The following is a 17,162-nucleotide window of genomic DNA, read 5'->3' on the forward strand; positions in this document are numbered from 1 at the left end:
TGCCCTCTATTGAAACCAACTTGAGGGTGTTTGGTCCTTAGCAGCAAGAGTGCCTTAACCTTTGGTGCCTTAACCCCTCCACATTTATAATAGCCTTTTCCCCACTACAGACCTTGGCTACTCCTGTGCACTTCCTCAGAGCTAGCCCAAAGAACCCTCTAAAGATGGAGTCGTGCCCCCCATTTCCAAAAATACTTCCCTTCTCCCACAATCAGGAATTTTGGGGGCATTAATAGCCATGATGTTGAAACTGCAACCTGCCATTAGCCTTTCATCACCACACTGATGCTACCAGCAGGTTTTTTAAAACCTGCTTCAGAGCTGAAGGAACTAAACCTTTAAAATTTTGCAAATATGTCAAACCCTATTGAACATAGAGCTATAAACCTGAAGAGAGTTTTGTAAGGACTTAACAACTTTGGCTTATACCATCCAGCGCTGGTAGCAAAACATTCTTGATCAATCTCAGTTAGACCTCAAGAATCAGAGTCCCAGACTTGCTTTGAATCTCTCCTGGAGTTGGTAAATCGTTAGCACTCCGTTCTCCATAATATACTGGTGAGAACCACTTGACCTCTTTGAGCCTTGGCCTTTGAAAGATGCAGATGTGTGTGTGTTGAGAGGTTGGTGAGGAATGAGACTATGAACAGACAAGGATATCACATGTTCCTGGAACAGAGTAGAGCCCAAGTGTCAGTTCCCTTTCCCTCCCTTCAGCATAATCCTCCAGGACTGCGGACGAGCAGCCTCACTGGTTTGCACTGCCATCTCTAGCAGCGCCGTTCCCTAGTGGCCACCACTCGCTGCCTGCCCTTAGCTGATTTGTGCTTTGTTTTAATTTTGAGTTAAAACCACGAGTGAAATTCAACCTGGACCACATCTATCTCACTAGTGTCTTTTCTCCAATTTCCTTGGCCAGGTTGTCAGAAAATGAAAGCTTTCTTTTTATTTCAGGGTCACATTAAACTATACTAATCTTTAAGGCCACTGCAATAACTGTCAGCTCTGAATCAGAATAAGACCAGGGGCAATGTGCCAGCAGCCACGTAACTTTATGAATGGCCTTTCTCTGAATTCAGGTTTCACCGTGATCAAAGAAGTGGCATTCTGGCACTAAAAACAGGTTTCATTTTATGTTTCTATTTTGTTTAGGGAATGTAATTTATCTTTGGAACACATAGGACACAGTCATAGATGCTGACTGAGAGAATGATTGAGTGATGAGGGAGAGAATAATTAGAAAACTCATCAGTTTTGCTTAGTTACACTTTCCAGAGGTAATCATCATTAAAGAGGGGCCTTCTGCCTTAGTAAAGGGTAGCTTATTAGTAAATCAAAGTGAATTTAAGATCCTCCAACTCTGGACTTCACCAGGTTAATTCAACATTGGAAAGGAAAAGGAAGAGAACAACATTTGGAAGATATATTTCTTTGCCAAATATTGGACAAGGTATTTCATGCATATACTTTCAAAACAGCTGCCTTATGAAGCACTGTAGATATTAGTCTACTTGTTAACTGGTGATGACCAAGCTCAGGAAAGGAAGGGGAAGAAATTCGCACAAGTTCACACAGCTAGTGGTGAAGATGTGATTTAAACGCAGGTTTGTCTGAGGCAGAAGGTGCTATTTCCATCATTACCCCATGCTGTGTCCACCCCATGGGCTCAGTGCTGTAGGATAGACTAAGACAGTGAGACATGGTTTCCATCTCAAGAAACCATTGCCGGGGATATAAAGTACAACATAAGGAATATAGTCAATAATATTGTAATAACTTTACATGGTGCCAGGGTGGGGGGGACTATAGGGTGAGGGGGTCACTTTGTAAGTTACATAAATGTCTAACCACAATGCTGTACTCTTGAAACTGATTTAGTATTAAATATCAACCGTAATTGAAAAATAAAATAATTTATCGTCAGCAACAAAAAAACTGTACTGTCAAGTAGAAGACACCCAGTAAATACTAATTGTAATAATGCTAGCTAGTAGTAAATAAACCCTGCAGTAGATTTATCAGAGAAGTACGCTGTAAGCAGAGAATTCCAGTAAATCTCAAGTATTGTATGTCTTATAAGAGAGCAAGCTCTCTGTCAGGCAGCTCAGTCACACTTTGATTTTCTAAAAGCAACCCTTAAAACAGGGCTCACATGGTACCCAGGGTTGATAAGAGTGTGGGTAAGAACAGAAGACTCTTATACAGACTATTGATAGGAATGTGAATTAATACACCTTTCTGGAGGGAAAATTGGCAATATGTATACAAATCCTGAAAAAATAACTTTGTTTTTCAACCCCAAATTCTACTTCCTAAGGTGTTATTCTGAGAAAGCAAGTGTACAGAAAGAGATATCTATAAAGATATTTGTCATAGCATTTTTTTCTAATAGCAAAAACTTGGAAACTAAATATTTGACAACAGGGGAGTAAGTGAAATGTTATAGCCTATGGTAGAATGCTATTAACTATTAAATATGAAGATGTATAACAGTGGTTCTCAAAGTGTGGTCCCCTTCAGGGCGTCCTCAAGGTCAAAACCATTTTTATAGTAATACTAAGACATTTGCATTTTCCACTTTTAGTCTCTTATGAGATCATAGAGTGTTAAAAGTTCCTTGATTTTGTTTTGTTTTGTTTTTAGGTTCCACATTGCAGTTAATCTTTAAAACAATGCCACTTTTCATGTTTTGGTGTGGTGTAAAGAAAAATATTAAAATAATCTGAAAATTGTTCTTTCCTTTCCCAGCTACACATCTGTGTGAGGCTATATTTTCTCTTGGTATTTCTATTGACAGAACACATCAACATTTTGAAAGCAGAAGCAGATATGAGACTTCATCTGGTTTTTCTTAAGCCAAACATTAAATATATTTGCAAAAAGAAAAAATAATATTACTTTCTCACTAAATGTTTTTACTTTTTTGTTTATTTTGGAAAATAGACTTAGTTTTTGTAAATTGTTACTAATGTTGACATGTAATGAATTTATTTTTATTTTTAATGGACTTTATTTTTAAATGAATCATTTAAAAAATTTTCAGGTTCTGTTTTAATTGCTAATATTATAAATATTGATAAATACAACCCAAATTAACAAAAGCTTTTTTGAGGTCTTCAATAATTTTTAAGAGCACAAAGTAGTTCTGAGACCAAAAAATTTGAGAATAGTTGTTGGAAGAAAATATTTACTAGCATGGCACAATGTTCAGAATACATTTTTAAATTAAAAAACACATTATAAAACATACCATTTGTGTAAAAATAAAATGCACATCTCAGGATAGAATGGCAATGAAAGTAATACATCAATATATTAAAAGTAGTCATTTTGAGTGTTGAGATTACTGATTATTTTAATTTTCTTGTGTTTTTCTGTTTTCCTATACATTCCACAGTAGAATTTATATATGGCAATTAAGAAAACCTTTATTTTTAAAGACAGTTCTTAAAAATCTTGAATTTTTACCTGGTTCTACTGAGGAGTGGGGAGAAAAGTATTAGCCTATATTATGCTTTTAAAAACATTTTGCTAGATCACATACATATTTTTTGCTGTGTTTTTTATGGATGAAGAATAAGAGAATATAATGAGATATTTATCTTAGTTTTTAGAACTTCTAAAAGAGATCTAAATGCTTTAAAATTTGTAAAAATGATTTCAGAGGTGTAGAGTTTTACATGAATCCTACTTATTCCACCCTAGTCTCCCATAAAAATAAATTAAACTAGCGAATCTTTGCTGGCTTCCAATTTTGAGATTTTTTTAGTCAGAAACAAAAGCACTAGAGCAAGCTACTGGCAAGTTATTTCCTAGTGTGTCAACAGAAATTTTGTTTAACCTATTGCTTTTCTTTTCCCTCTGGAATTTGATAGACTTCCTTTTATGATATTGGTTTAACGTTATGTTGTAGGTAAAAGGTTTCTTGTTTTTTTTCCAGGCAGTGGTGTTGGACACCCAGCTAGGTTTTCTGCATGTTTCTCACTGGTAACTCTGGGTCCAGCCAGGCTGCCACTGATGTGCTTTTCAACTTTGGAGAAACCAGGCACCACTGCCACCAACCTAACATGACAGAGTTTGATTAAAGAGTAACGGTGGTAGAACAAGTATAAGAACGTAAATATCTAGACTATTGCTTAGAAAGTTGAAGAGATGCAAAGTTTAGTTATCAATATTGATTGTATTCCCAGACTTTGTAAATCGTGTTCTTGAGAGATGACTCTTTCAGGTTACAATTCTTGTCCAGTTTTAAGGCCACATTGGATTGGTAAATAACTGCATTCAAAAAAAGAAAGAAAGAAAGGAAAAAGCTTCCCACCCCAATCTTTATAGATCATTGGTTTGAGAGTAAAAAAAAAATGGAGACTGGGAAATTTTTTTTATACACTCTACCTGTGCACAAAAGAATATACTTTCTAATATTGCACTTGCGGAAACCACAAAGTTAATAGCGTTAATGAGTTATCATCGAGAGCTGACCTAGCACAAGGTGTCCGAGGACTTGTGGGTAACTGAGACATCGAGACTAATTTTCCTTGATGGACTATTGGCAGCATTAGTTTGGCGACTAGAGGAAAAGTCAGTGGAGTGCTCGAGCACTTCGAAATTAAAGAGGAGGAGTGTGGTTGCTCTTCAGTCAGAATTTTCTGGTCTCCCTCCTCTCCCCTCTCCCATCTTGTACTCTTTCTCTATATACAGCAAAGAAGGTTCTCAAAGACATTCTCTCCACAGTTGGAGGGCGCCCCCATTGTGTCTCCAGTGGTATCTCTGTGAGGTTGATCCATACCTGGCCGGGAGAGCCAGCCCGCTGTCCCTCAAGCCACTCTGCTGGCACAGGCAGAAAGGTCCTCCCTCCGAAAGCCCCACGGTTGGGAGGTTTTGTTGTTTTGGGGTTTTTTTTTCCCACTCATCCCAGCTCATCTCTGCAGCACCTGCTAGAGTGAGGTCTTAGTGTGTTTTATTATTATTATTTCCTTTAAAAAATCATATAGAAAAGAAAAATGCCATATAATGTACTAGGCAAATAGACAAACCTTCATTCTACCTGGCAGAGGAGGTGGGTTTATTCTTAAATGTCTTATTGTTATTTTCCAGGTCACAATTTAAGGCATATTTCCTGTTTCAAACCTACGAAAAGTTGCTGAAGGGTCAGTCACCAAGGAAATGAGGAAACCTGATTAGATTTCTTCTGTTTTTTGGTCCAATTAGCCCTCGTCCTCTGCTTTTATGGAATTCTCACAGTTGTAGTGAGGGGGGAAAGTGGGCCAGCCGAGGAGCAGCCGCTCCTGACTCACTGATATATTTTTAAAAGATCTCAGCTTGACACATTCTATTCAGATGAAGTGCTCTGTCTCTTAGTAACCACCACTCAACCTTCACAGGAATTTGACAGCAGTGTTTGGTGGGGTACAGTTTCTGTCCTGTGCTAATACTCAAGAGCTGTTGAAGAATTCCAGTGCTAAAGAGCTAAGCTTGTGTTTAACACATCAGCTGGGAATGCCAGAACACGAATGTTCTTATCCGTTGCGGTTTTTCACTTACACCCTCAGCCAGGGTTAATACTGCCATGGTTGATTGCTTCTTTCTTTCTTTTTTTTTCTTCCTTCACTCTTGGTCTTACCTATACAACTGGCTCTCAATTAGTATAACTCTGAAGACAATTTTGGTTGTTACAGCTGGGGGTGGGGTACTTACTGGAAGCCAGGGGTATTACTAAATATCCTCAGCCCACAGGACAGCCTCCCCACAACAAATAATTTATGTAGCCCAAAATGTGAAAACTGCCACGGTTGAGGAACTTGCCCATGTTTTGGTCTGAAGTAATTACTACACTATGAAGCAGCCCTGTCACACCATAGCTAATTTATTTTGGTTCTCTAGAGCTGGCACATTTCCCCCTTTAGTTTCCTACAATAGTGGAGAACTTAGTAATTTCAGAGTTCAGACGGGTACTGTAACATGTTTCCCCACAACTCGGTAGACATTTCCTAGTTGAGGTAAATGGAAAAGTTTATGCAGGTGGCCCACATGTAATATTTTGGTTGGGGAGAGAAGGGAATAGGAAGGAAGGAAGATGCTATTTTGCAACCTTATACTTTCAAATAGATCGCTTCTTTCTTTGTCTCGTCCTGGTTGTAAGGTCAAGCATGTATCTTAGGCACTAAGTAACTCAGGTTACCTTAGCTGTTAATAACAAGTATTATGTGGAAACCATCATTAACTCATTATCAGGACTGTCTAAAGCCCTGGGAAATACAGGATGACGGTGTTTTCCAGTCTGCTTGGAGGTTAGAGTAGCATTTTGGAACTGTCTGTATATTACTAACATACATGCCACTGGGTGTGTTGATTTTAAAGATTGCAGACTTTTGCAAAGGTGCCCCAAAGCACACTGAGACACACCACATGGTTTCACACCTCCCTCATTTTGCACATAATGTTCCTTTTGACTGAATTGCCCCCAAACACCTGGTCTTCCTGGAAAAGTCATTTTTATCTTGCAAAAGCTTATATCAACCTTTATACTTTGTGATTATATTCCTCATCCGTCTTCTCACAAAAGTGTTTTCATGCAGCCTACTCCAGTTCACTCCAAAGTTTAAAAATTTCCTTCTTTGTAAATCTGCATGTGATGCCTCTCACACATTTTTTTTTGTTATTGTTATCACATGTGTCCTTCTTAGAATTTAAAAACAGATTTTTTATTATTTATTTTGCCAGGCTCAGTTTTTATTTTGTTTCTTAATTTGCAGAAGTTCTCCATTAACTGTGTGTGTCATCTCTGGCTGTACTTGTGGGACTGAAATCGGCATTGCGGTAGTTAAAGGAGACTTTGCTTATCAATGTTAGATTAATTTTTTTACACAAGAATGTTTTCTTTGACTTGTATAATCAAAATTAGAATTATTTTTATATATAAAAAACAAAGTCAGACTTTTCTGTGCTGATGAATACAGGTATTTAACGTTGGAGTGGGGGTGCTTAATGATGATTGAGAGGTGTAGTTAGGGTTTATATTACATAACACTTGATGCTGTAACAAGCCAAATCTCAGTGACTCAGCATACTCAGCGTTCCTTTTGAGCTTGCTTAAAAGTCCAGTGTAGAGAGGGTAGTATAAGGGGACTAAATGGTAATGGAAAAAATACAATAAATATTAAGTCAAAAAAAAATTTTTTAAAAAGTCCAGTGCAGGTATTTCTGGTTGGTTGGCTCTCCTCCACATAGTGACTCAGGGACTGAGGCACCTTACCTGTGTAGCCTGCCCTCTTCAGTATGTGACATGAGAAGTTGCCATGATTCAAGCTTTGCTTGGGAAAAAACCCAGAGGACCACGTGAGGGAGATTTTAATCACCCACGCAGGTGTGGCAGGTATTACCAGTGCTCGCTTTCCATTTGCGAGGACTCTGTCACTTGACGGCCACTCCGAACTCAAAGGAGGCTGAAATGCAGACCATCTTTAAGCCAGGAAAGAAGAGGCATAAGCTTGGTGATAGCTAGCCATCTCTCATAGCAAAGAAACAGCTCTCTGTACACGAAGCAGAAAATAGAATCTGTTAGAAGAATTTTAAAGAGCTCACAGAATGAATGTTAGACTGGCAAACTGAACAGGACCCAGGGGAGTGCTGGTGGGATGCAGGGAACAAGAAAGACTAATTACCTGGCCTGAGCGCCATGGACTTTCAGCCTTCTAGTCATTTTTGCTGAAGACTCAAATTCCTGATTGAAGCAGGGCAGTGGAGGGAGATGGGTCCCAATCAGCTTAGCCTGACTAGCTGCCCATCTCTGAGCATCTAGAAGACGGCAAGGCTGGCAGTCCAGGGGCTCTTCATTTCATTCAGTGTAAAATCCAAACCCTTCCTATAACCCACAAATCCAGGTGGACTGGCTCCTAGCTACCCTTCTGACTTCTTCTCCTCTCTCTCTCTTCCTTGCTCTACGCCAGCACTCTCATCTTTGCTGTTTGTGTTTGTCAAGCAGTCTCATCTCAGTGATTTTAATGTCCTTTGCTCTGCTCTTTCTCTTAATGTTTGCATGCTCACTCCCTCACTCCTTTCAACTCTCTGCTCAAATGCCTCTTTAATTGAGAGATCTTCCTTGACCACCCTAAATAATATAGCACCCCAGCTCATAACCATTGACCTCTACCCCATTTACTGTTTTTTATTTTCTTCATAGTACTTAACGCCACCTAACATTTGTTCATTTGCTTTGTTTTTTCCCTCCTCCCCTCTACTAGAATTTAAGCAACACGAGAGACTGTGTTTTATTTCCATGCTGAAAACCAGACACTGGGTGAGGACAGAACAAGCATGAGAATCCAGGTCTCCTTCCTCCTGTTAGCAGAGGGCAGCAGAAGCGACCTTAGACCTAGCATTGCCCTAGGCTAAAGAAACTCGAGGCATTTATGAATATCGCCTTTTACCCTTTTTGCACAATCTGACTCAAATTGTCAACACTTATTCTTTCAGCTTATAGACATTTTTGCCATGGATATAATATCATCACTGACCACTGGTAATGCACTTTAAAATTGGTCTCCATTGCTAATAAAGCATCATGTCAACCACTGTGGTTCAGAAGTTCTGAAAGTTTGTGCAGATAAAAATGCACACATGCCTGTGTGCTTGCGGAGGAGACTCCCATGTGATCAAGGCATTGCTGGGTTCTAACAGGTGAATTTCTCTTGGACTGATTGATCCACATAACCCTTTATGGTAGATACTTGCAAGTATGTAGGTAAGCTATCATAGCTGTTCTTGCTGTCAAGCGATGTCCTTTAGGCTTTACCAACTGCTGTATTTGTGGTCATTTGTTTATATTGGGCTTTGGCAAGTAGAATTGCTTCACAGCACCCGCTTCTCCCCGCCTAAGTTCTGAAGCAATTGATAGATAAATCAAAAGAAGAGCAAACAGAGATCAAAATGTCTACTTTATTATTAATAAAGCTGATTATATCAGAGAACGTGGCATAGGCACAAGACAACAACGTGCTTTCTCATATGAAATCTCAGAAATAGCCATATTTATATCCCTGGTCATGAATTCTGAAGACCTCGCCATATGAAGACGTGCCTTGTATGCTTAACAGCATAAGAAATAGAGTAAGATGAGGAAGAGTGACAGAGGGAAGTTAGGGCAGGAAGGAGTGTTATACTAACAGATGTTCTTCCATATGTACAGAAACATCTGGAATGAGATGTTAGTGTCCCAACTAATAATTTTAGATAAGTTGTTATGTATTTTGAGATTTTATAAATAAAAAGAACTCCTTTAGAAAAGCTAAAAAGATGTGAATCTTTCTATTGCATAGTTTATTCTCACCCTTGTATAAATGAAGCAGAAAAACGTTCACACATAGCTGAACATTCTCAAGCTAGGCTGGGAGAACGTTGACTGTGTGTAGCAAAGCTCTTGTACAGGTGAGGGCTTAGGTAAGGACCTAATTTGTTTTATTGTGGAGCTTCCTCTAGTGGCAACATGCAAACACATCCTAGATTTTCATAGAATAAAGTAAGAAAAATTAATTTATACTTCTACTACAGATCTATAGCTCAGACCAAAGTGATTCATCTGAAGTGAACTGTAAGATCTTTTAGAAAATTTGCCCCACATGGCTATTTTGCTATTAAAAAAAAAATCTGTCCTAACACATTGCCTAGTACATAGAGTTCGATAAAACATGTTCAGTCAATGAATCTTGACTAGGCTTCAGTTTGAGATCAGTTTAAAGTCAATGATGGTTGAAAAAAAGTCTAGCAGTTTTAAACTTCTGAAACAAAAGTTCCATGGGTGTAAGTGATAATGAATGGAAACCAAAAATGTGTAGAAAGAATAACATAAGTTCTTTTAACTACTTTCTACTAACCCTAATTGACTACAATAGTCAAAGCTCCCTATTTTCTCTGTAAAATAGACTGATGCCCAAGGCAAGATACCTTACACCACTCCTTATAAGCAGGCTGCTGTCTAATAATACCCATTATTTTGAGCTGCATTTTTACCAAGTGTCAGTTGTGATTTTTCCCAAACCTTTTTAATTAAATATTACTGAAGCTGGTGAAATATGTGTGCAAAAGTAAAAAGAGCTGTTCCCCTGAAAATGAAGTTGAATGTTTTAGAAAGACTTCGTAACAGGAGAGTCCTTAAAAGAACCACTAAACAATGTGATCCCTGCTCACAGGTATTTTATGACCTTGTACTGTAGCTATGATATATGTAAAACTAACTCTCCCGTAGGGTGGTAAATGACTTGGCAAAGATTACATTATAATTCCAGAAGTTGAGGGGAAGAAAATGACTTTTGGCTTACAGCATCAGTGATGGTTGCATGGGAGTTGATATATGAGCTGGTCTCTGGGAAGTATAATGTTAGGATGCACAGAGATGATTTATTCCAAGTGAAGAGGAGAATGCAAGCAAAAACTTGAGGGGTAACACTGATGTCTGGCTTGAGCACAGGGTGTATGAAGGGGAATAATGGGAGGTAAACCTAGAAAGATAATTGGGTTTCAAATAATAGAGAGCCCTAACTTCTAGGCTTATGAAGTGTCTGGTCAGAGTGAAAATAAGATACTCATTCTTCTCATTCACAATGAATGTCTATGGTCTTTAGTATGTCTATAAAACAAGTACTTGATATTAGAGCATGATAATACTGTATCACAATTTTTTCATTTCAGTTACATGGATATTTTTCTTAATTCTCTAATGGTTTATAAGCAAGCACCTTTTAACCTAAACTACTTTATATTACTTTTGTTCAGCAATACAATATGATTAACTTTCTGCTAAGGACCTGAGGATTCAATTAATTTCTTACTGAAATATTAACTGTAGAATTAATTATTATACTTTTAAGAACTCTTGCTTTTATTTAAAGGCCCATATAAAACAGTAACAATTTGTATTATAATATTATAAGCTTGCTTGGCATTTTATGCATTAAAAACATGTTTTTAAAGTTTACAGTATAAGCAGAATCATATGTTACTTCATTGCTATTTTATAACAATTGATATTTAATGAACTTTAACAGATTTAGTTGGGAAAAATTCTACCCATGACCTGTTTTGTTTGATACACTCCTGGTTAGTATACTGTGATTGTTGGACAGTAGAGTAAAGCAACATGCAAATCTAAGCTACAGTTCATAATTATATTCCTGTAAAAAACTTTAATGTTTTACTTTAGCTATATATGTTTACTTTATCTTTTTTTTTTGTTTCACTTATAAAATGACAAATATAAAATCACAAGGCTCTTTCCATGATTAACGATTTAATTTTCAATGAGTTACTAATCTCTGTCTCAGCTAAGTAAAATAAAGAGAAAGAGTGTATATAGGGAGGGTGATGACTACTTAAACAGGAAACAGATTTTTTTTTAAAACCTGGTCATCATAGTCTAGGACCTAATACTTCATATTGAAACTTCAGAAGTTAGCTTTTTTCAGCACATTTAATGAAATTCATCTCTTAGGAACTGATTTATACTAATACAACTCACAAAAATATAAATTTAGAATATATGATGTCAATTTAACAGCGGGATATAACAATATTGCCAGCAAGCACACCAAAACAGCATTCAGACACTCTCACATTCCCTGCTCACTAGTCATGGGGGCGTGGACACCCACACTGCTGTGTCCCACAATGCAAATGCAGATTAGAATTTATTGGGAAAATTTAGAAGTGAAGAAGTAGCAGAGCACACAGATCCCCGAAGCTCTCATAGGACGAGTCACACTTACGAGGGCAGAGCTGGACTCCACGTAAAGGGAAGGGCTCCTGGAGGGGGTGGTGCGATGTAATGCATAACTGATAGGGAGTGGGGAGCTGGAAATAAAAGACACGCTGGGGAACTTTCTCAAAGAACTACAAACAGTTCAAAGAATGGAAATTCTAGAACTGAAAAGTACAATAACAAAAAATAACACATTTGTTGATTTCAGTAGAGTTTACATACAGTTAAAGACAGAATTATTACTAGATGGTAGATTGGAAGAAATAACTAAATGAAGCACTGGTGGGACACAGTGACAGGTTCTAATCTATAAAAAAATTGGAATCTCAAAAGAAGAGTTAAGAAGCAATATTTGAACAGAGTATGCCTAAGTGATGATTTCTTAAAGATGATGAAAGACACCCACGTACAGACTCAAGAAGCCATACACACGTTAAGCAGGTTAAGATTTCTAAACACATGATAGTAAAATTTCTGAAAACTGAAGACAACAAGATCCTAAAAAATAGCTGGGTGGTAGGGGGAAACAATCCAGATTAGCTTCAGAAGGGCAGCGTTACCCTGACAGCTGATTCATTAACCAAACAAACAACAGAAGATAGAATACAGTGATATTTTTTCAAGTGTTGAGAGAATTACCTGCCGACTTAGATCTTTGTATCCTAAGAAAGTATTCTTCAAGAATGGAGGTGTAAGAAGGACTTTTTAAGAAAAAAATAGAGAGAATCTGTCACCAGCAGATTCACTCTAAAGGAAACACTAAAGGGAATGCTTCAGTGAGGAAGAAAGTGATTCCAGATGAAATCTGGAAGGAATGAAACACAATAAAAACATGAATCTTCTTATTGGTAATCATAGGTAAATATAAATGAATCTTGGCAGTTTAAAACAGTAAAATTATGTCCATGGAATTTAAAACATTTATAGAATTAAAATACACAATTATAGTAGCATGTAAGTTGACATTAAAGTGATTTAATGTCCTTGTGTTGTCTTGGAAGAGATAAAATACTAATTTATATTAGACATTAATGACTCAAAGATACTTGTTGTAATCTCTAGGGTGGTCACTAAAAGAATTGTAAAATATAACTGCCAAGCCAATAGAGGAGAGAAATGGAATAAAAATATTCCGTCCAAAATAAGGCAAAAAAGGAGAGGGAAAAGGAATGTAAAATAGGTAGTACAAATAGAAAGCAAGTAAAAAGATAGAGGATTTAAGCCCAAATATATGGTAGTTATAGTAAGTTTAAATGAACTGAGTGCTCCATTTAAATTGCAGAGTTGATTTTAAAAATCTTTATGCTGCTTATAAGAGTCACATTTAAAATATAAGGATACAGAAAGGCTAAAAGTAAAAATGCAAAAAAATATACCAGGCAAACATTAGTCAAAACCAAGCTGGTATAGCTTTATTAATAACAAAGCGAAATAAGCCAGGGAACGAAAGACAAATACCATATGATCTCACCTATAAGTGGAACCTAACCAACAATACCAAGATGCAAGGAAAATAAGACCAGCAACACTGAAAGGAAAAGAAACCAACAGAGACAAGAGGGTAGGAGGCGGCCGCAGGGCGCGGGGGCGGGGGGGGGGGGGGTGTGGCGCAGGGGAAAAGGAAGGGAAGGGGAAAGTCAAGGAACATATAGCAAGGACTCATGGACAAAACCAAAGGGGAAGAGTTGAGGGAGGGAAGGAGGGAGAGAGGGGGCAAGGGAAAGTGGTTGGGGGTAGGCAGAGACAAATGTATTTGAAAAAAATAAATAAATTAATTAAAAAAACAAAAAAACAAAAACAAAATAGAACAATTATGACAATGTACTATAAAAGAAAACAAAGCAAAGCTTTATTAGTATTAAAGTATACTTTATTTATTAAAGTATAGTTAGGCAAAAAATAAAGTATACTTTATTTATTAAAGTATAGTTAGGCAAAAAATTTTATTGATAGGCAAAAGGGACACTTCATAATGATTGTGCTTATTAGCCATTGTATATTTTCTTTAGATAAATGTTTGTGTCCTTTACATATTTTTTAATTGGATTGCTTTTCTTCTTTGCTGAGTTGTGAGAGTTCTTTCAGTATTCTGGGTACTTGACTCTGATCAACTATATGATTTGCAAATATTTTCTCCATTTTATTGGTTATCTTTTCACTTTCTTGGTAGTGTGACCACTTGCTTTTTCAACTATATTTTATGTATGATTTTGACTATCTTTATTAAAAAAATAAAAATTAATAAAAGGATAAAGAAGTTAAATTTTTCAGAAAAATAGTACTATTACAAAGTTACTTATAGTTAATAACATAGCTTCAAAATATATCAATCAAATATTAACAGAACTACAAAGAGAGACAAATGCATAATTATAATATGAAATGTTAGTAGATCTCTTTCAGTAGCTGATAGAACAAGCAGACAAAAAATATCACTAAAGATAAAAAAGATTTGAATAACACAACTAAGAAATCTGAGTTACTTGACATATATAGAACACTGCTGAAAAACTACAGGGTACGTATTTCTCAAGAATACATAAATATTTAAAAAAACACACACACAACTTGGCCACATAGTTATAAAGCAAACCTCAACAGATTTCAAAGTATGACTTAATATAAAAGTAATTCTCTGGCTGCAGTACAATTAAATTAGAAAGCACTGCAAATAGATAACTAGGATGATTCCCAAGTATTTTGAAATTGAGAAATACATTTTAAAGTAATCTCTGGGTAAGATAAAAAATCACAATGGAAATTCAAAATATTTTGAAATTAATTATGATAAAAATAATATGTACCAACTTTTTATATGAGACATCTAAACCTTGGCTTGAAGAGAAGTACATGGCCTTAAATTTGTAAATTAGAAAAAGAGAAAAGTGTATATTCATGATGTAAGAATGTATCTCAAGAAGGTAGAAAAGTAACTGCAAATTCAATCCAAAGAAAGTTTAAGAAATGAAATAACAAATAATTATGATATAAGGAAAATCAGTAAAGCCAAATTTTACCTGGAAAAAAATCCAAATGATAACCCCTGGCAATACTTTTTTTTTTTTTAGGAGAAGATTCAACAAATATCAGGAAAGAAATTTTTTCAAGTGGATAAAATTTTAGATCTTACAAAAATTTTAAAAATCCTAAAAGGAGATTATGAAAATATTTACTCCAGTGTCTTTTTTAAAATTTTAGATTAAAATGGTCACTTGTTTAAAAAATACAACGTACCAAAACAAGCACAAAAATAAATAAGAATTCTAAGTTGTCACCTAACTATTAAATTAAATTGCTAAGAAAAAACCTTACCACAAAGAAGACTACAGATCCAGATGACTTCACCAATAAAGTCTGTCTTTCATCCTCACTCCGTGTAGATAAATTTACATGGGAAGCCAAGTAACAATCAAAAGTTCTGTGAGAATGAGGCAGGAATGAATGAGATCATATTCATAGCCAATATCCACTAACTATGAAAAGCTGATGTGTCCATTTTTGCATAGATGAGAACACTTGTGTTCCTGAGTAAGAAATACATTTCTGAATTTGGAGACCACGTCTCTTCTATTACGGGAAATTGTTTCTTTAGACTGAGTGCAATATGAATACTTGGGCTATGGTTTTACACACGCTAACACAGTCATTGTCTGGTTCTTGTTGTCTCTGGCATTCTTTTATTGCTTTGCTTCTCCCAAATAATAAGGACATCCCAAAATACTTTGATTTTCTCAGTGAACCTGACTGATATATTCTTAGCCACATTTTGCATATTCTGTGACACTTTTCTAGAATGACCTTCCCATCCTCACACCACCTCCAGTCCACATCCATTTACAAACTCCTATTTCTTTTTCGAAAGCCAAGTCAAATATCTTTCTTCTGTGAAGTGTTCCCTTCTTTATGTTCTCACTGTATCTTGACTATCTGTAAGCACTGTAATAGTACTTAACACACTGTATTAAATGTTTAGTTTTGTCTCCCTGTTGGATTTTGAATTTCCTTACAGGAGACTGTGTCTTTATATTTGTACTTCTAGTATTTAAACTCAATAAAAGTTCACTAAATGATGATATAAATGAGTAAATGAATAAGCAAACGATTGATGAACCCACCTCAGTAGCTCTGTCTTTTTATGGGTATTCTCTCTGCTCAGCACTCATGACCTCATTCCAGCGACTGATGAAAACTACTCTGGTTGAGTGCATTCAATCAATAATTAATTCTAAATTGAATATATAGTGGCTTTTATAATACTGTTACGATCACGAGCATTCAAAATGCTGATTTTCCAGATACATGGATTTTCCAGACCACTTTAATTTTTAATTTCATCATGCTCCTGATAAGTTAAATAGAAGAGAGAAGGAATAGGAATTGAAAATTCTGAGGAACAACTTAAATTAGGTACATAAAAGAGCCTGAAAACAAAAACCATTTTAAAATGAGATTCAGCCCAGAACCAAGAAAAGGTATTAATTCCTAATTAAGTCAGTAATTTAATACCAAAGCAAATAAGTGAGCGCAGAGTTGCCAGGGAATGGAGAAACCAGCTCTTCCCACTGCTTTTCAGGCTTTTTCGTTCATGACATGTACAGAAAATGATATTATTTATCGCGCACGGGGGTGAATGGATGAGGTTGCTCGCTGCTGAAGACTGGTAGCCCAGAGGCTCTGGCTGTCCCAGGCTCTCCCTGGTTGTGGGGAGAGCTAAGGAAACCAGGAACTCAGCAGTTCCTGGCCCTTTGCAGCAGATTGCAAATTCTGAAGTTTAAGAAAGGGGAATAGACTGTACCTGCCAGCCTTGGTTCTCAACCTAATCGAATAAATTAGGAAGGGTTCAGAGTAACCAAGAAAGTCAATGTACTATTTAAGTTTCATAGCTAGGATTGTTTAGACCTTGAAGAGTAGATAGAATCTAGATAGACAGAAAAGGCAGAATAAGGTGGGGGATAAGCATTGCAAGTGGAGGAACAGCACGAGCACAGGGAAGGAGGAGGGATCAGAAAATCCCAGAGAAGTGTGCTGTGGAGTCGGAGACAGGGCCCCAGTGGCCACTGAAGGGGCAGCCAGAGGCAGCCGCCCATTGTTAGGCTATGGGAGCAGTCAGGTGAGACACCTTTCCAAAGGCCTCCAGCAGTTGAAAATGACCCTGTCCAGGCTCCTTTGATCTCTAGTCCAAGGATTGTATGGAAGGTCTGATCACAGAGTGTTTATTGAGACTAACTCCTGCTAGGCATGTTTCCTAATTACTTCATTGCTAATTCTCACATTGACCTCACCAGGTAGGTTCTGTTACTCCCCCTGGTTTCCAGATGAGGAAAGTGCAGCACAGTGGACTGACATTTTTTGTGGTTGCTCTATATTCTGTGATGGGTTTTCACTTTATGGCTCTGACTCAGCTTTCCCACAA

At 36.8% G+C, this 17,162-nt stretch overlaps 1 protein-coding gene across 1 annotated transcript in view; it reads left to right on the forward strand.

The window, feature by feature from the left end:
* CMYA5 (cardiomyopathy associated 5) overlaps positions 1 to 17,162 on the forward strand; it is a 97,788-nt gene that overhangs the window by 17,210 nt on the left and 63,416 nt on the right. The window lies entirely within an intron of this gene.

This window comes from Pteronotus mesoamericanus, unplaced genomic scaffold (genome assembly GCF_021234165.1).
Source record: "Pteronotus mesoamericanus isolate MK-2021 breed Mesoamerican mustached bat unplaced genomic scaffold, CSHL_Meso_final contig_50, whole genome shotgun sequence".
Classification (NCBI taxonomy): domain Eukaryota; kingdom Metazoa; phylum Chordata; class Mammalia; order Chiroptera; family Mormoopidae; genus Pteronotus; species Pteronotus mesoamericanus.